The sequence below is a fragment of the Bos javanicus genome, chromosome 23 (genome assembly GCF_032452875.1).
Source record: "Bos javanicus breed banteng chromosome 23, ARS-OSU_banteng_1.0, whole genome shotgun sequence".
Lineage (NCBI taxonomy): Eukaryota > Metazoa > Chordata > Mammalia > Artiodactyla > Bovidae > Bos > Bos javanicus.
In genome coordinates this window covers 41,307,955-41,327,060 of record NC_083890.1, presented here as the reverse complement: position 1 = coordinate 41,327,060, position 19,106 = coordinate 41,307,955, and the positions used below count along the sequence as shown (strand labels likewise).

Sequence of the window (19,106 nt, the reverse complement as noted above, 5' to 3'; positions counted from 1 at the left end):
ATTGGTGGTCAGGATTATTATAGCTAATTATAACATTTTGGGGGATTGCTAGGTATGACTTGAAGTATCGGGTTCATGGGCTCTGTGGTACACCCAGCTTAAGGAATTTGGTGTTTTCATCTTTTGCTTTCCTAGCACTTTAAACTGAACCAGTCCCCAGACATCCCTTGAGAATGTGCAATCAGAAACACTGTTCACACATGCAGAGACAAAGATGCGCGTTGTTAATGCAGAGATGCAGGGGAATCCAGGGTGTCCTCTTTCTGTGGACATTGCTCCTGACTCTTGTCCTGTTATACCGACTGCAGAATACAGCTCTCTCCCGATCCTCTCCCTGCCTATGGTTCTGGGTCAGTGAGGTCTAGCTTTCCTGTGGAATTTTAATTATGCTTGTTTGAGCCTATGCTAACCTCCTGTTTGTGCGATGGCCTGGTCTTGAACATATAAAAGGCTAATGCCACTTGGTGGGGGGTGTGCTTGGATGTGCTATGCTCACATGTTCCTGCACCACTGAAAGAGTGGATTCGCTGATGGGTTTTCCATTTTAGCATCTAACTGTCCTTTCTAGAAGACCAGTCTCTCTTTTCACTTCCACACCACAGATACCACGAGTTATAAATTCTTTAAGTTAAAAAATTGATACAAAAGTGCCAGGGTCCAGCCCCGGTGGATCCAGGGAATTCGAAGCGAGGATCAGGAAACAATTGCTTAATTAAACGTTAATTAAGGATATAAAGAGTAATAGAATAAGGATAGCTCAGTGAGACAATTTAGTGGAGAAAAGAGGCTGAATAATTCAGCCAGAAGGTGAGAGAAAGAACGACATGGGGAGACCAAGCTTCGGTGAACAAGGCCCACACTTTATTTTCCAAAATAGTTTTTATACCTTAAGTTATGCATAGAGGATAATGGGGGAAGGGGTAGAGTCATGCAGTAAGCCAGGCTTTCTTCCTGCAAACTTATCATATGCAAAAGTTTAGGTGATTTGCATCATCTTCTGGCCCGGAGGCCTGTTAACATTTTAAGACCCTTTCTTCAGAAAACTTATTTTTCTCTAAAGGTGATTAGTCAGGCGCCACCCTCCAAAAGCATTAGATAAAGTTGCATTCCTATAGGGCAAAGGTGTGGTGGGCTATAACAAGAAAAAGAATTAACTCAAGGGTCCAAGGTTATAAACATTAAAGCTACTTCTTACACCAATTATATTAATCAATACACTGCCAGGGACACAGCAGGTAAGGGATATGGAAACTTAGCAGCAAACATTGGCCCAACAAGTGAAAAACCCTTCACCAATACAATTTCTAATCAATCTTTTAACTGCTCAAAGGAATCTGTATTCAGACAGTTTAGAACATCTCATGCCTCTCACAATTGTGAACTAAAACACTCTTGTCACACCCAGGACAGCCCCCCGTAAAGTCAGAGGTGTAGGTGAGAGCCCAAAGCAGTAAAGTAGGCAGACTCTGGTTTTGGGGGTAGATGCTTGAGAATTTCCAGGGGGAACTCCTGAGGCTCAATCCCGCCTTTGCGTATGCCGAGCCTCCTTCCTCATGACCTTTGCCAGGGGCGGAGTTCCTCACGCTGGCTCCCGGCACAAAAGGACAATTGGTTTTTCCAGTAGTCAAGTATGGATGTGAAAGTTGGACCAAAAAGAAGGCTGAGCGCTGAAGAATTGATGCTTTTGGACTGTGGTGTTGGAGAAGACTCTTGAGAGTCCCTTGCACTGCAAAGAGATCAAACCAGTCAATCCTAAAGGAAATCAATCCTGAATAGTCATTGGAAGGACTGATGCAGAAGCTGAAACTCCAATACTTTGGCCACCTGAATTCGAAAAACTGACTCATTAGAAAATACCCTGATGCTGGGACAGGGTGAAGTTAGGAGGAGAAGGGGATGATAGATGGTGAGATGGTTGGATGGCATCACTGACTCAATGGACAGGAGTTTGAGCAAGTTTTGGGAGATGGTGAAGAACAGGGAAGACTGGTGTGCTGCAGTCCATGGGATCATAAAAAGTTGGACACGACAGAGTGACTGAACAACAACAACAAACATTCTCAACTTGAAGCCTGTCCCATTCTTCCTGTAGCTCAAAGTCTACATGCTTGACTAGTAATAGTGACCCCTAGGCTGCTCTTCTGGCAAAATCTTCCCAAACCAGGTCTGGATACCTGTGGTGTTAAAGTATGGTCACTCTGTCCAGTTTCCCATTCTTTAACTGGTTTATAAAAATTAAATTGGAACTGAGTTGAATAGAAATGAATTGAAATGTTTAGAATGATGGCAGATTCATACTTGGGGGAAAAACATGTATTCATTCATTTATTCATGCAACAAAATTCTGCCATTGTGAAGCTCACAGCCAAGCAAATGTCTCTCAGAAAAAAATATGCCCAAGGTTACAATGAGGATGGAGAAAGCACTGAAAAATCCAAAAATGTAGAGCCCAAACTTCCAAGTAAGAATGACAGTCTTCCTTATTATAGCAATGGAGAGGGAACTATATTGGAAAAAATGAAAAATTACATCTAAAATTTAGTAATTTGAAAATTTTTTCCATTTTATTTATGCATATTTCTACACAACCAAAGAATTTCAAAATAGAGCTACATCAGAGAAATCTTGGGGAAATGCTTTAAAATAATGAGGCTTTTGAAAGCAAAGTACGTGTTACAGAATCAGCTATTCGTTTTGCTTTTGGGTGAAATCATTTTCAGAAACATGGACCATCTGAGTTCGTAAAACAAAATCTTGTGTTCCAGCAGTATGGACTTGGAGCAGATTTCACTACTCAGTTCACATAAAATTGCAAGGAAACAAACAAGGCTCAAGGCCCAACTTCAAGCTTTCCAAAGACAGCCAGTGGTGCTCAGAGATCTAGGACAGGGAAATGGAGTTCTCTAGCCTGAAGTATGAAGCATGCTGTGACCTCTCCCTGCAGAGAAATGAGCTATTCCTTTAACCTCAACCCGCCAGCTTGATTTGGGACTTTGGCAGCACTTACTGGATCCTGGCATCATCAAGAAGCCCAAAGGAATAATTGCTTATTTAGTGCAGATGGCAGAAAGAAAGCTCAAAGCTCAGATAGGAGACCCACTCTGATACTCTGCTCATTGTCTCCAGTAGAATTTCCACAGCACTTAAGACAACGTGCTTTCCCTTTGCTTGGTAGAAGCAATGTCAGAGTCTGCGGGCTTGAGATACTTGTACAATATGAGAAGAGGGAAGGGTGTCCCTGAACTAATAGCCTTAGAATATCAGGAAACTCAAGAACAGAAACCAGTGAAGCCTCAAAGGCCTGGGGCATTTAGTTAGGGTATGGCAATCTCTCTGGCTCTTCATGTAAACCGTGAGCCACAGTTAATACACTGCCCTCTATATAAATTAAGAATATTCAGACTCAATAAATAAGGTCAGTAAATATTTGATGAATGAAGGAATGGTGAAGTTTATGTGGTAGAAGCCAATTATTATGAGTCCTCAGTGGGTATTCCAGGGAGTGTTTTGATCCATTCTCCTCCTGAAGCTCCAGAGGTAACAAATCCAAGAACTTAAGCTTAGCTTGAAGGACACGGGTGAAATGAACTGAAAATAAAGGCACAGGTCTAGGTCAGGCACAAAGTGAATAATCAGTGCAGCCACCGATATGTGTTGGCCAGAGCTTGGCAACCATTGTGGTTGGGCTCTTCTGAGAAGTAGGGATAAGTTGATGGTTAGACTCCTAGAGTCAAGACACAGAAGAAGGAAGGAAGTTATGGTCCTCTGCTCCACCCAACAGATCTGCTCTGCTTGCTCCTCAGACCACATGCCACTTCCCATCCCCATCTCTTTACTCTCACCGTTCCAGACTTGAAATGCCCTCACTTAAACCCTCTACCTGTTGAAATTCTACTCATGCTTTTTTTTTGGTATGTGTTTATGCAAAGCTGATTCACTTTGTTATATGGAAGAAATTAACCCAAGACTGTAAAGCAATTATACCCTAATTCTTAAAATTCATTTAAATAATAGAAAATAAAAAGTTAAAAAGATAAAGACAAAACCCTAAAAAAAAAAAAAGAGAGAAATAAGCCCCATGCCTGGCACAGGGAAAGACCCAGCTATCGACAGGCTCGTTCAACTTTCCTCTAAGAATGTAATTTCTTAGACCCATTCATGTAATCAAGATGTTAGCAGTCTCCCTGCCCCCTGAGGTCTGATAACCTCATCAAACACCTACTTTTATGGCCCGAGATAACACAAAACCCACCTCATAATGTCTGCAAATACTTGCATCCTGTTCCCTTCTGTCTCTCAGCCTCAACAGTCTCACCACCTCCAGGCCTGTGTGTGCATGCTAAGTTGCTTCAGTCATGTCTGACTCTCTGCCACCCCATGGACCGTAGCCCCCCAGGCTTCCCTGGCCATGGGATTCTCCAGGCAAGAATACTGGGGTGAGTTGCCATGCCCTTCTCCAAGGAATCTTCCCGACCCAGGGATGGAACCTGCGTCTCCTGTATATCCTGCATTGGTAGGTGGATTCTTTACCACTAGAGCTACCTCCAGGCCTGCTGACTCCTAAACAGCTTGTCCAGCTCTCTCTTCTCATTTCAGCAAGAAGTTCAACCACAGCAAGCAGCCCTGGTTGTTTTGCAGACCTCCTTCAGTCGCAGCACAGGGGCATTCAGGCAAGTCTGGGCTCCTCTACACTCCCCACACTTCCTTTTCTCCTCCCCTCACCATCCTGGAGTTATCAATAAATCCCTCCTCCTACACTGGCCACCAGGCCCATCCCAGATTCCTTGGGGCTCTCACCTACTATCTCAAAGGGCTTATTAAAGTATTTTTTCCAGACCTATACAGTGGTTTTATATGAAGAATTCTGGAGAATATTCTCTCCATTCATTGCCTACCTATATGCCATTGTTTCAGTTCAGTTCAGTCTCTCAGTCGTGTCCGACTCTGTGATCCCGTGACGCCAGGCCTCCCTGTCCATCACCAACTCCCAGAGTTTACCCAGACTCATGTCCATTGAGTCGGTGATGCCATCTAACCATAGAACTATGATATAAGGAGCCTGTTTGAGGTCTTCCGGTTTTCCATACTCTTAGAACCAGATCAGTCAGTCTTGTGTGCTTTTTTTCTCTTTCACTTCAGTATTCCTTATTTCCAATTCTTAGCTCCTAGTTCTGATTTCTTTCATTCATTTATCTATCTGAGATAGATTTACTGAGACTCTACTATGTGCCGTGGGGCTCTCTGGGCAAGAACACTGGAGTGAGTTGCCATTTCCATCTCCAGGGTATCTTCCCAGATCAAGGTTCAAAACTGCATCCCCTGCATTGGCAGGTGGATTCTTTACCACTGAGCTGCCAATAGCAGCTGGTAAAATCGACCATTTTGAAATTCAAAGACAGACATCTTCTAGTCCAGTATTTCTCAAAAGTGGTCTGTACACAGGTTAATCAGAATCACTTGGTCCATGTTGCAAAATAAAGATTCCTGGGCCTCTCCCAGGTCTTCTTCAGCAGTCTTCAAGGCAGGATACTGGGAATCTGCATGTTAAAATTTCTAATTTGATTCTCCTCATGGCCTGCTTTTGGAACCATATTTCCAAGGCTGTCTCCAACTCAACAGAAGAATCCACCGAACACATTTTTGAGATGTAAACAAGCAGCCTCATCCTGGACACATGCAGAGATAGAGAATTTACAACTTCACAGAGAGGATTTTTTTGTGCGTGGGTTTTTGTTTTTTTAATGGGATAACACTATTAGTTTCTTGCATGCTAAGTTGCTTCAGTTGTGTCCAACTCTGTGCAACCCCAGGGACAGGACAGGCTCCTCTGTCCATGGAATTCTCTAGGCAAGAATGCTGGAGTGGGTTGCCATGTCCTCCTTCAGGAGATCTTTCCCACCTAGGAATTGAACTTGAATCTCTTATGTCTCCTGCATTGGCAGACAAATTCTTTACCACTAGCTCCACCTGGGAAGCCCTTAATCTTTCTGACCAGTCACAAATTCAATATCCTTCCCAATATCCTTCTATCCTTCAATAGAAGGACAAATCCAGAGGCCACAAATATATAAACATTAATAGTATGGAGTATAAGTTAAAATAACATTTTATTTTATACCCATCAGAATGGCAAAAATTAAAAAGAGGAATAGTGTTTATTGTTGGTAGAGATGTAGGGAGAAGAGTATTCTTTTGTATTCTTGGTGAAAATGTGCAGTTATGCAGACCTTTTGGAAAACCGTCTGGCCACATCTGTTAAAGTTAAAAACACATACACACTTTGACTTAGTAATCTCACTTCTGACAACCTATCCCACAGAAATTAAAGAAAAAAAACCCAAAAACTTATGTACAAGAAAAATGTCAAGTTTTGGCAAAAGCAGGGAACAAGCAAAACTATGATACACTCCTGGTAGAAGTGTAAACTGATACCGCCGCCTGAATACCTGTTTGTCCCTGTCTTCTAAATCTGAACATATGTATGCCTTGTGATGCATTCGTACCACCCTTGCTGTATGCCCACCGGAAATGTTTACGTATGTTCACCAGAAGAAGTGTAGAGGAATGTTGACCACAGCACTGTGCATACTGGAAGCTACACAAACAGTCACGAAGAGTAGGATGGACAAATGAATTGTCATATCCATGTACTGATACACGGTACAGGAATAAGAATGAACACATTATAACACCAAACGTCAGTGTGGGTGAATCTCACAAAGGAAGCTAGGTATGAGAGAGTCATAAAAACCCTGTGATATCGTAGGGTTATTATTCCCATTTACAGATGAAGAAACGGAGGCAAGAAAGATTAAGTGACTCACCCAAAGTCACAATGCTGGCATATGGTGGAATTTCTGAAGCTAGAAAAAGCAAAATGGTAGAAAATTTCAGGGACAGTAGCGAGAACCACACAGAGAACTCTCTATCGATATTTAGTCACAAACCCAAACTCTTTGGAAATGAATGTTCTATAAGGTGCAAAGCCATCTGACAATGTTACCATCCAGTGTTTAAATGTCTTTTCACAAGACTAATAATAAGTTAATATTTGTGGAGCACTAACTGACCAGGAGTCAGCCACAGGTCTGAGCCCTTTACCTACCTTTTCATTAAGCAACCCAACCACACACGAGCAAGTACTGCTGATCGTCTGCGTCCTGCTGATCAGCAACAAATTCCGGCCCTCGTCATCTCTACCGCATGCTCTTTCCTGTGACTTCATGGAAATCGAATATGCTCTGAAGTTGGTGATCTGGGTCTGGGTGAAGTCCCAGGTTTTTACTAGCTGTGGGACCTTGAACACGTTATTCAGCTTCCATGTAAAATTCTATAACAAGACCTTCATGGAGCTGTTAGGAACTGATAAGCTGAGGAGTAAGAATTAGGAGCTCACCAGCTGGCACACTGAAGAAGGCTCTCTAAAAGCTGATGTCATTTGGAACATGGAATACCCTTCCATTGCCACACTCCACCCCCGATTTTTAAAAAATTGTTTTATATTAGACTGTAGTTGATTTACAATGTTGTGTTAGTTTCAGGTGTACAGAAAAGAGATTCAGCTATACACATATGTATTCTTTATCAAATTCTTTTCCCGTTTAGTTATTACAGAATACTGAGTGAGTTCCCTGTGCTATATAGTAGGTCCTTGTTGATTATCTATTTTATATACAATAGTTTGTTAATCCTAAGCTCCTGTTTTTTCCCCCCACCTTTCCCCTTGAAGTAAGAAATGGCAACCCACCCCAGTATTCTTGCCTGGAAAATTCCATGGACAGAGGAGCCTGGCAGGCTACAGTCCATGAAGAGACTCACAAAGACTCAGACACAACTGAGCGACTGAGCATGCACACACCATTCCACTTGTTGTTCAGTCACCCAGTCGTGTCTGACTCTTTGTGACCCCATGGACTGCAGCACTCCAAGCCTCCCTGTCCCTCACCATCTCCTGAAGTTTGCCCAAGTTTGTGTTCATTGCATCAGTGATGCTGTCTAGCTATCTCATCCTCTGACGCCCTCTTCTCCTTCTGCCCTCAATTTTTCCCAGCATCAGAAACTTTTCCAGTGAGTCATCTGTGTACACCAGATGACCAAAATACTGGAGCTTCAGCATCAGTCCTTCCAGTGAATATTCAGGGTTGACCTCCATTTAGATTGACTGGTTTGATCTCCTTGCTGTCCAAGGGACTCTCAGGAGTCTTCTCCAGCACCATAGTTCGAAGGCATCAATTCTTTGGCATTCTGCCTTGTTTATGGTCTGGTTCTCACAACCATTATTGACCACTGGGAAGACCACAGCCTTGACCATAGCCTTTGTCAGCAGAGTAATGTCTCTGCTTTTCATCACACTGTCTAGGTTTGTCATTGCTTTCCTGCCAAGAAGCAATTGTCTTCTGATTTCATGGCTGCAGTCACTGTCCACAGTGATTTTGGAGCCCAAAAAGAGGAAATCTGTTACTACTTTCTCATTTTCCCCTTCTGTTTGCCATGCAGTAATGGGGCCGGATGCCATGATCTTAGTTTTTTTAATATTTAGTCTTAAGCTGGCTCTTTCACTCTCCTCCTTCACCCTCATCAAGAGGTTCTTTAGTTCCTCTTCACTTTCTGCCATTAGAGTGGTATCATCTGCACATCTGAGGTTGTTGATGTTTATCCCGCCTATCTTGATTCTGACTTGTAACTCATCCAGTCTGGCATTTCTAATGATGTGCTCAGCATATAGGTTAAACAAGCAGGGTGACAGCATACAACTCCTTTCTCCATCTTGAACCAATCAGTTGTTCCATACCAGGTTCTCACTGTCGTTTCATGACTCTCATACAGGTGTCTCTTACCTTTCCCCTTAGGTAAACATAAATTTGTTTTCTACACCTCTGACTCTATTTCTATTTAGTAAATCAGTTCATTTGTATCACTTTTTGATTCTGCATATACGTGATATATGATATTTGTCTTTCTCTGTCTGACCTACTTCACTTAGTGTGAAAATCTCCAGGTACATCCATGTTGCTGCAAATGGCATTATTTCAATCTTGTTAATGGCTGAGTAATATTCCATTGTATATGTGTGTGTGTGTATATATATATATATACACACACCACATCTTCTTTGTCCATTCATCTGTCGATGGACATTTAGGTTGCTTCCATGGCTTGGCTATTGTAAACAGCATTACAATGAACACTTGGGTGCATGTATCCTTTTGAACCATGGTTTTCTCTAGATATATGCCAGGAGTGGGATTGCTGGATCATATGGTAGCTCTATTTTTTTGTTTTAAAGTTCATCTTGATGGAAAAAGTACCATTTTGTTTAATTTTGAAACCTATTGTAGTACAACTTTGCAGCACAAAGATGCATATGCAAGTTCTGCAGATTTGATATTAATACTACTGTGTAGTAGACATTGAGCTATGTACTTGGTATACATTATCTCACTTTTTAATGAATTAATTTTAAATATTTTATACTGAAATAATTTTAAATTTACAGAACAGTGTCAAGAATCGTATCAAGAGCTCTCATATACCCTTCATCCAGTTTCTTGAGTTTTTACTGCTTTTCAGCGTGGGCCACATTTGAGTGCTCTGTGTCCTGCATGCTCCCTCCCTCCCTCTCTGCACACAGACATACGTTAATCTTCTCTGAACCATTTGAGAGAACTCTGCAGACATCATGCCCCTTTACTAGTTCAGTGTGTATTTTCTGAGACCAAAGCAGCTATCGAATTCAGGAAATTTAATGCTGATATAATACTTTAATCTACCATGTTATGTGAATTTCATCCATTGTCCTAATAATATCCTGCAAAGCAATTTTGGGTACATTATCCTGTCCAATAACACATTGATACTTTTTAGAATAACTAAGACATCTGTACATTATTTTGAAAACATTTTGTTTTCATGAATTTATTTTTAATGTCGGATTTCCATAAAGTTTCTTCAAAGATCAACTGACCGATTCCCCTTAAAGAGATCAGTCCAGTCTCGAAAGGACCAGGTTTGTGAAGATAAATTCGTTTACCCATTCACTGAAGCATCAAGGCAAAAATAAATAAATAAAAAATTCAGAGGGAAAGATTTCAAACTATCTGTTTGCTATTTGCCCGAGGGCCAAGGGGTGAAAGAAAACAAACCCGTTTTCCACTTCTCTGCCAAAATCCTGGTATGTGGTGAACCCTCTGTTTTCACAATTAACTGCAGAATCTTGACTGATGAATGGGCATTTTTTAACCCATGTCTGATCATTTCAAATTTAAAGATAGCAACATAATTCCATTTAGTGGGCCACTGATTGAAGGGAAATTACACTCAGCTGATGAATTTCCATGTTGCGAAATGGGTCATAGCAGCAGATGGCCTTCGAAGAAGCAAAAAATAACTTTGGAGTTGGTTGCTTTTTCTCCCGGCTTCCTTAATTGAACCCTGCTGCCTGGGAATGTAACTCCTTAAAGTAGGTCAGGGGAATTTGGGGTGTTGGATAGTCAAAGGGAACTGTGAGTTGTCAAAGAATAATAATTTGAACTTAAATCACTCTATGTCGAGATCTGAGTACAAAAGTAATGCTAACTGTCAGATCATAATTAATGATTATTAAGCACTCACTATCACTGGCACCACTCTAACAACCACACGTGTACTGACTTGTTTAATCTGTAAGCCTATGAGTAAGGATTATCATAGTCTGCATTTGACAAATGAAAAAAACAGATTTGGAGAGTATATCAGTCAAGTTCAAAATAAATGCTTTTCTCTTTTGTCATATGAAATACTCCATTGAAGGACCAAGAGACTTATGTGCACGTGTGCTAAGTGGCTTCAGCTGTCTCCAACTCCAACCCCATGGGCTGTAGCCCACCACATTCCTCTCCGGGATTCTCCAGGCAAGAATACTGGAGTGGGTTGCCATGCCCTCCTCCAGGGGATCTTCCTTGCCCGGGAATCGAATTCTCTTACGTCTCCTGCTTTGGCAGGCGGGTTCTTTACCACTAGTGCCACCTGGGAAGCCCTATGTTTTTAAAATTGATACTATTGATAGAATTTTATCTATATTAAGCTCCAAAAAATCATATTTATACTGTTTTGTAAATACATTTCCCAGTTAAAAAAACAGAAACAAAACAAAACCAGGGCACCTTGAAAAAAATGATTCATTCCGCGCCTGGTGCTGGAAATGCAAGAACCTGGTATATCTTGTCATACCAAAATACCAGAAACAGATCAAAAGCTATGTGGATTGTGTGAAAAAGACTCGGGAACTTTGTGCAAAAAGGGACAAATTTGAGCATCAGTAAGTGTGATAATTTAAAAAAATTTAACACATAGAATATGTTTATATAAATACATAAGTGTTAGTCACTCAGCTGTATCCAACTCTATGATCCCACAGACTATAGCCCACCAGGCTCCTCTGTCCATGGAATTCTCCAGGTAAGAATACTGGAGTGGGCAGCCATTCCCTTCTCCAGGGTATATAGTGGTCCACAATAATAAGAAAATGGTAACACACTGATAATTCTTTAATGGCTCATGGGAGCCAATACTATATTTTGAAAATTTTAAAGTAGAAAGAATCGGATTTTTTTTCTTGCCCTGTCTATAGAAGTTGTATCCCAATGTAACCATTTAACAAGAGGGTGTTTATTTTTGCAGAAGTAATCTAGATAATAAATGAAGAAGAGATGATAGAAACATCACGAATTGAAACACCTAATGAGTTAGTGTTTTTAGTCAATCATCAACCATGGCTGATAACATCAAAAAAGGAACATTGCGTGTCTCTCAGCGGGAGTATTCCACTCACCTGTATAAGAGTGTTGCCAAAGAAATCAAACCAGAATCTGTGTGAGCTGCAGTGCCTTATAGGAAATACAGAGGACAGAGGAATATACCAAGAGACACCATGAGGATGTCATCTGGACTAGGGAAAGCTGAAGACACAGGGGCCAGTTTTGTTTCTGTTTTTTAAACAATAACAAAAGAAGAAGTATAAAGGTGGCACTGCTGCTGCTGAGTCGCTCAGTCGTGTCCGACTCCGTGCGACCCCATAGACAGCAGCCCACCAGGCTCCCCGTCCCTGGGATTCTCCAGGCAAGAACACTGGAGTGGGTTCTAGTGGTAAAGAACCTGTCTCCCAATGCAGGGGATGTAAGAGACTTGGATTCGATCCCTGGGTTGGGAAGATCATCTGGAGGAGGGCACGGCTACCCACTCCAGTACTCTTGTCTGGAGGGTCCCATGAACAGAGGAGCCTGGTGACTACAGTCCATGTGGTCACAAAGAGTGGGACATGACTGAAGTGACTTAGCACGCACGCATGAAGTGTAAAGAGGGAGAATCTTTACTAAAATAGACTTAAACAATTATTAACCAATAGTAACATATGGACCTTTTTGGATCTTATTTCAAACAAACTGTAAAACAAAACACAACAAAACATGCTAAACACAGAAGTGTTAGAACATTTATAGACAGTCAGGAAGATAGCAGTGAAATTAAGGATTAGACTTGCCATTTTCAGGGTGTGCTAATAATTGAAATTGTGTTTAAAAAAGAGATTCCTTGTCTTCAGAGATACATACTGAAGTGTTCTCAGATGAAATCATGTGTCTAGGATTTGCTTCAAAATAATCATGAGTGGTTGGGGAAATGAGTGGTGGTATGAAGAAGCTAATGACAAGTGCTGAGTTAGGTGATATGCACATGAAATTTATTATACTAGCCTCTCTGCTTTTGCATACAGTTGGGCAACTCCATGTCAAAAACATGTTTCTGAGTTGCCTCATACATCTAAAATTGAAAGTTTGTTGTTTATTTTGTTATATGATAAAATGCAGCCATGATATTAAGAGATGCTTGCTCCTTGGAAGGAAAGTTATGACAAACCTAAACAACGTATTAAAAAGCAGAGACATTACTTTGCTGACAAAGGTCGGTATAGTCAAAGGTATGGTTTTTCCAGTAGTCATGTCCAGGTGTGAAAGCTGGACCATAAAGAAGGCCGAGCGCTAAAGAATTTGTGCTTTCAAACTGTAGTGATGGAGAAGATTCTTAACAGTTCCGTGGACTGCAAGGTGATCAAACCAGTCAATTCTAAAAGAATCAACCCTGAATATTCACTGGAAGGACTGATACTGAGGCTGAAACTTCAACACTTTGGCCACTTGATTCAAAGAGCTGACTCACTGAAGAAGAAGACCCAGATGCTGGGAAAGATTGAAGGCAAAAGGAGAAAGGGGCAGCAGAGGATGAGATGGTTGGATAGCATCACCAACCTAATGGACATGAATTTGAGCAAATTCCAGGAGGTAGGAGAAGGCAATGGCACCCCACTCCAGTACTCTTGCCTGGAAAATCCCATGGACGGAGGAGCCTGGTAGGCTGCAGTCCATGAGGTCGCTAAGAGTTGGACACAACTGAGTGACTTCACTTTCACTTTTCACTTTCATGCATTGGAGACAGAAATGGCAACCCACTCCAATGTTCTTGCCTGGAGAATCCCAGGGACGGGGGAGCCTGGTGACTTCCGTCTATGGGGTTGCACAGAGTCGGGCACGACTGAAGCGACTTACAGCAGCAGCAGCAGTGGAAGACAGAGGAGCTTGGCATGCTGCAGTCCCTGGAGTCACAAAGAGTTGGACAAAACTTAGCAACTGAACAGTAACACCACCAGCATGATATGATGCCATGTTTCTTAGAGTACATTCTTTGTAACATTAGTTCTGAAGATGTTAATAAATGTCCTTCATGTAATAGATTCTGCTGTTAGATTGTGTGCATGTGTGTTAGTCACTCAGTCATGTCCGACTCTTTGTGACCCCGTGGACTACAGCCCAACAGGCTCCTCTGTCCATGGGATTTACCAGGCAAGAATTTTGGAGTGGGTTGTCATTGCCTACTCCAGGGGATCTTCTCGACCCAGGGATCAAACCCAGGTCTCTTGCATTGCAGTCAGATTCTTTACCAAGTGAGCAATTAGATTAGAAAATACCAAATTAAACAGATTTCTTCACTGCTCAGAATCTTAAAGATGTGAATGTAATTCTTTAAGAGGATATAATATGTAAAGTTTCCTAACTTAACTTGGTCCATATACGCTTTTTATATCCTTTTATAGGATTGTGTTCCACACAACATATTTTAGTAAACTCTAGTGTGGTGGATTGAGTCGTGGATGAGGAATCATTCAGAACTCTGAAGTTGAGCTGTTAGGTATAGACTGAGCACAAGAGTTCTGGAATGAGCATAAGACAGAGGTCAAGTTTAGAGTCAGAGTAGTTATAGAGCTTCCAATTACTGCAACGATATTATTGCTGGCAATTATGGGTGTGGTCCCACTCCAGGCAATTTAAGGATCTTAAATTCCAGCAGTGCATAAAAATGAACAAAGCTTGCAGTACAAGCTTTGTTTCTCCTGTCAATATCACCTGTGAAAGGAAAAATGGCAGCCCTGAGTGCTGTTTGGCGCTGGGAACTTTGACCACGCCAAGGTTTTGCCTCTCAAGGCGAGATGCTTGCAAAGCTCAACTTCTCACTCTCCTCAGAGATTCCTCACTGTACTGCCTTCAGGAATGACTAAAACAGTTTAATGAAACCTCATGTAAAGTGTCATGTGATTGTATTTGAAATTGATGTCACCTTTTGTGGCAGTTTCTGAGGGTTGGTGGGTCTGTATCTTTAGTATTTGGGAGTCCTGTACTCACAGGAGCTGCAATGGACTTCATGTTACCCCATCTACTCCTCATCCACAGCAACGTTCTTGGGAACTGACCCAACTCCAGACATCTAGGGCTTCCCTGATGACTCAGACAGTAAAGAATCTGCCCGCAATGCAGGAGACATGGGTTCGATCCCCAGGTCGGAAAGATCCCCTGAAGAAAGAAATGGCTACCCATTCCAATATTCTTGCCTTGAGAATTCCATGGACAGAGGAGCCTGGCAGACTACCATCCAGGGGGTCGCAGAAGAGTCAGACACGACCGAATGACTAACACTTTCATTTTCCAGACATCTAAGTTAATTTTAGGAAACCCATTTCCTATCTTCAAGTCTGGGATGGTTACAGGGTCCAGTGATGGCAAGTGATCCACGTTGGCTTTATCAGATTTCAAGGAAGACCCTTTATTCCATGATGACAAAGAGCCTCCTTTTCCCCCTATGAATGTGAATTATGAACCTTGAGCCTCAAATACTGCTGACAGCCCTCCTCGAAAGGTGCCCAGCCATAGGGCAAAGCTGACTCTCGAACAGCGTTAAGAACAGGGGCCGGTAATAAGATCCTTTTAAACACCATTGTTTGTCAGATGGATCCAAAAGCCTCCTCATACTTTAAAGTGGTGAAAGATAAGAGTTGAGTTTGCAAACTGCAGTTGGCAAACTATTCTTCTTCTGAGATACTCTTGATAATTAGGTGAAGGAATTATATCCTCGCCATCACATAGAATTATAAGAAGTTTTCATTTTTTTCCCATCTCCTCTAATTTACATTTCCCTGATTACTAGGGAGGCTGAAATTCCTTTCTATATGTGTATTAGCCAATTGGATTTCCTCTTCAGTGAGCTGCTTAATTATATCCTTTGCCTATGTTTCCACTGGATAATTCTTCTTTCCCATGTTGATTTTAAAGTTATATGTTATTAAATAATTCTTGTTATTTATTTGTATTTATTGCAAATACCCTCTCCCATTCTAAGTTTGTTTTGACCTTTGCTCTTGGTCTTTTACTGTGTAGAAATTTTTAATTTTAATGTATTTGAACATATCTTTTTCTCTGTAGTTTGTGCTTGTCTGATACATTGCTTTAAGAAATCACTTTGTATTTACAGAACATAAAGATGCTCTTTTTCTTTCTTTTTTTTTCCCTTTTGGCTGTACCTTGAGGCTTACAGGATCTTAGCTCCTCAACCAGGGATTGAACCCTAGCAATGAAAGCTTGGAGTCCTAACCACTGGACTGCCAGGGAATTCCCTATTTTCTTAATAAAAATAAACTTTTGCTTGTTTACCATTATATATTTATTGCACCAGGGATCTATTTTATATTTAATGTTGGATGGAGTCCCAAGTTTTTTTCTACATAGATTACCCATTTTTCCACAACCATTTATTTAATTTGTTGTTCAGTTGCTAAGTCATGTCTGACTCTTCGAGACCCATTGGACTGCAGCACACATGCCAAGCTTCCCTGTCCTTCACTGAGTCCCAGAGTTTGCTCAAAGTCATGTCCATTGAGTCGGTGATGCTATCCAACCATCTGTCCTCTGCATCAGGTGGCCAAAGAATTGGAGCTTCAGCTTCAGCTGTTTATTCAATAGGCAATCATTTTCCCCATGTATGTAACATTAACTCTGACAAATACATTTTCCACATAGGGTTGTCTTTCGTTTCTAGGTTTCTATTCTGTTTCATTGAACTATACCTGTGTTACACAATCATAATTAAATATCATGGCTTCCCTGATAGCTCAGTTGGTAAAGAATCCACCTGCAATGTCGGAGATCCTGGTTTGATTCCTGGGTTGGGAAGATCCGCTAGAGCAGGGATAGGCTAACCACTCCACTATTCTTGGGCTTCCCTTGTGGCTCAGCTGGTAAAGAATCTGCCTGCAATGCGAGAAACCTGGGTTTGATCCCTGGGTTGGGAAGTTACCCTGGAGAAGGGAAAGGCCACCCACTCCAGTATTCAAAGAGTTGGACACGACTGAGCAACTTTCACTTTCACACTGAGCATCTGTATCTTGATCTCTTACTTTTCTATATACATTTGAGTATCTGTCAAAGCCATTCTGCTGGCATACAAAAGCCATCCTTGAGGACACTAAAAATTCACATCAATGGTACAGTTTAAAGAATAAAAATAAAATGGGGACTTCCCTGGTGGTCCAGTGGTTACAATTCCATGCTTCCACTGCAGAGGGCACAGGGAATTCCTCTCAATTCCTGGTTGGGGAATTAAGATCCAGCATGCTGCAGTGCCAAAAAATAAAATTTTAAAAAGGAAAAAAACAGTGCACCCGTTTTTCCTAAGATTTATGTATTGCTGACTTGAATCTTCATATTTTTATTATTTTGTATATACCTTTATGCATATGAAATGTACAAAGCCTAAAAGAACAGTGGTTTAACAGTGATAGAAATGTATTTTCTCTCTCCTAACAGTTTCAGCATTCCAGCTAAACCTCAAGGCTTCATGGTGTCAGGATAAGATGGACTCTGTGCTTTCTACCATCCTTAATTTGTGGCTTCTATCCCAGGCTCTCAGATACTGTATCCAGGGTTTGCCTGATAGCTCAGTTGATAAAGAATCCACCTGCAATGCAGGAAATCCAGGTTCAAGTCCTAGGTTGGGAAGATTCCCTAGAGAAGAGAAAGGCTACCCACTCCAGTATTCTGGCCATGTATCCAAGGGGTTGCAAAGAGTCAAACATGACTGAGCGACTTTCACTTTCGTTAGCCAGATACTGTATCCAGGTCTCACTGTTCACCTCAACATTCCAGCCAGCAAAAAGAATGAAGTACACTCCTTTTGTTTAAATGGCATCACATGGTGGTAAAAACATTTCCCTTCATATACTGCCCTTCATTATTTCTTTATTCTACTAGGAAAGCAATAACCAACTTCAGGTTTATCCTATTATTGTTTTCCTAGCCTCGAGAGTTAAATCTTATTTTCAGTCTTTCTTGTTTTTACTTAGTATATTTGTGTCTACCACTTAAATTACATCCTCAGTCCTTAAGATGCAGTCATTTCACTTTTTAAAAAACTCCCAGTATTTAAAAATGTTTACTGATAATTTTGTTTAAATTAATATCTATTTACATAAAATTTTTAATTGATTCTTTTTCATACCTTCCCAGTTTATATTTGGCTAATTTTTAGAAATATGATCTCCTGTTCTAGTTCATGGATATAATTTCCTTATCTCTCTGAGTATTCCAGGCATAACATTTTCTATTCCTGATCAAAACAAGTATTAACTGCATAGAAATATGAAATGGTATTGTCATCGAAAACTCATAACATTGTTTCAGTGAATTTTATCTCTTCCACTATAGCAACACACTGTACTTGGAGAAGGAAATGGCAATCCACTCCAGTGTTCTTGCCTGGAGAATCCCAGGGATGGCAGAGCCTGGTGGGCTGCCGTCTATGGGGTCGCACAGCGTCGGACATGACTGAAGCGACTTAGCAGCAGCAGCAGCAGTACTTGAAGCAAAGCATAACTGTTAGGAGCTCTTGATTCGTTTGCTGCTATTTGAGGAAGCATCCAGTAACAGACTCCTTAACACAAACCTATCAGTTTCAAACTGCTTGACTAGACATGTTTTTGCCAAACCCCTTTAATATAGGTTATTGCAAGACCATTGGCTAGCTCTGTGCAAAGACCTCAAAGTACAGTTTGTCTGAAGGCAGTAGGCACTCGCAATGCATCTTCAATCAACCAGGAGAGAGCTGCCCTTGTTTCATTAGGAATAGCAAAGAAGTCTGAGTCATCTCGACCACTCGTGGCAGGTTCTCCCTTGTGGCTTGACCACATGCCTTCTCTTCCTTTGACGAACGGTGGCATCTCAAGAGCATACTAAATATGTCGTCTGAGATTTCTGTTTAGAGATGACAGCAGAAGTAAATGCCTCTGCCTGTCGAGTCTGATTCTGTCACAGGGCATCTCCTGCTGGGGTCTTTTGAATTCAGACTTTTCTCTCCCAGCTGCCCTCTCACATGCTTGCTTCAAATTGTCAGCTTCCAAAAGGCGATTTTGAAGATCATTTTACCCAGGGTCTTCCCTTCCCTGGGTACTGTTGAGGTCAGGACAGAATGAACTCCCAGGTAATGTTGCCACAGAAGGTTTCCCATAATCTTCTCTTTGCATTTTTTCCTATGTTTGCTTATTTTCATCTTTGGCACCTTGGTTTCCTTTGAGTTCCCCAACTATCTTCCTTTCCTAATTTTTTTGGCAAGGCTTCATTTCTTTATTTCAATTATAAAGAAAAAAAATTTCTAAATCCTCCTTAAAGTTCAGAGCTTCCTTGGTGGCTTAGCAGTCAAGAATCCACCTGCCAATGCTGGAGATACAGAAGATGTGGGTCTGCTCCTTGGGTCAG

General features: G+C 41.3%; 1 long non-coding RNA gene across 1 annotated transcript in view; it reads right to left on the bottom strand.

Moving 5' to 3' along the window:
- Positions 1–6,088: 6,088 nt before the first annotated feature.
- LOC133236663 (uncharacterized) overlaps positions 6,089–19,106 on the bottom strand; it is a 52,609-nt gene continuing 39,591 nt past the window's right edge. The window contains exons 3-4 of the long non-coding RNA XR_009732969.1: positions 6,825–6,863; positions 6,089–6,252 (exon numbers count right to left, since the gene is read on the bottom strand). This is a non-coding gene — a long non-coding RNA (uncharacterized LOC133236663). The remainder of the gene's footprint in view (positions 6,253–6,824; positions 6,864–19,106) is intronic.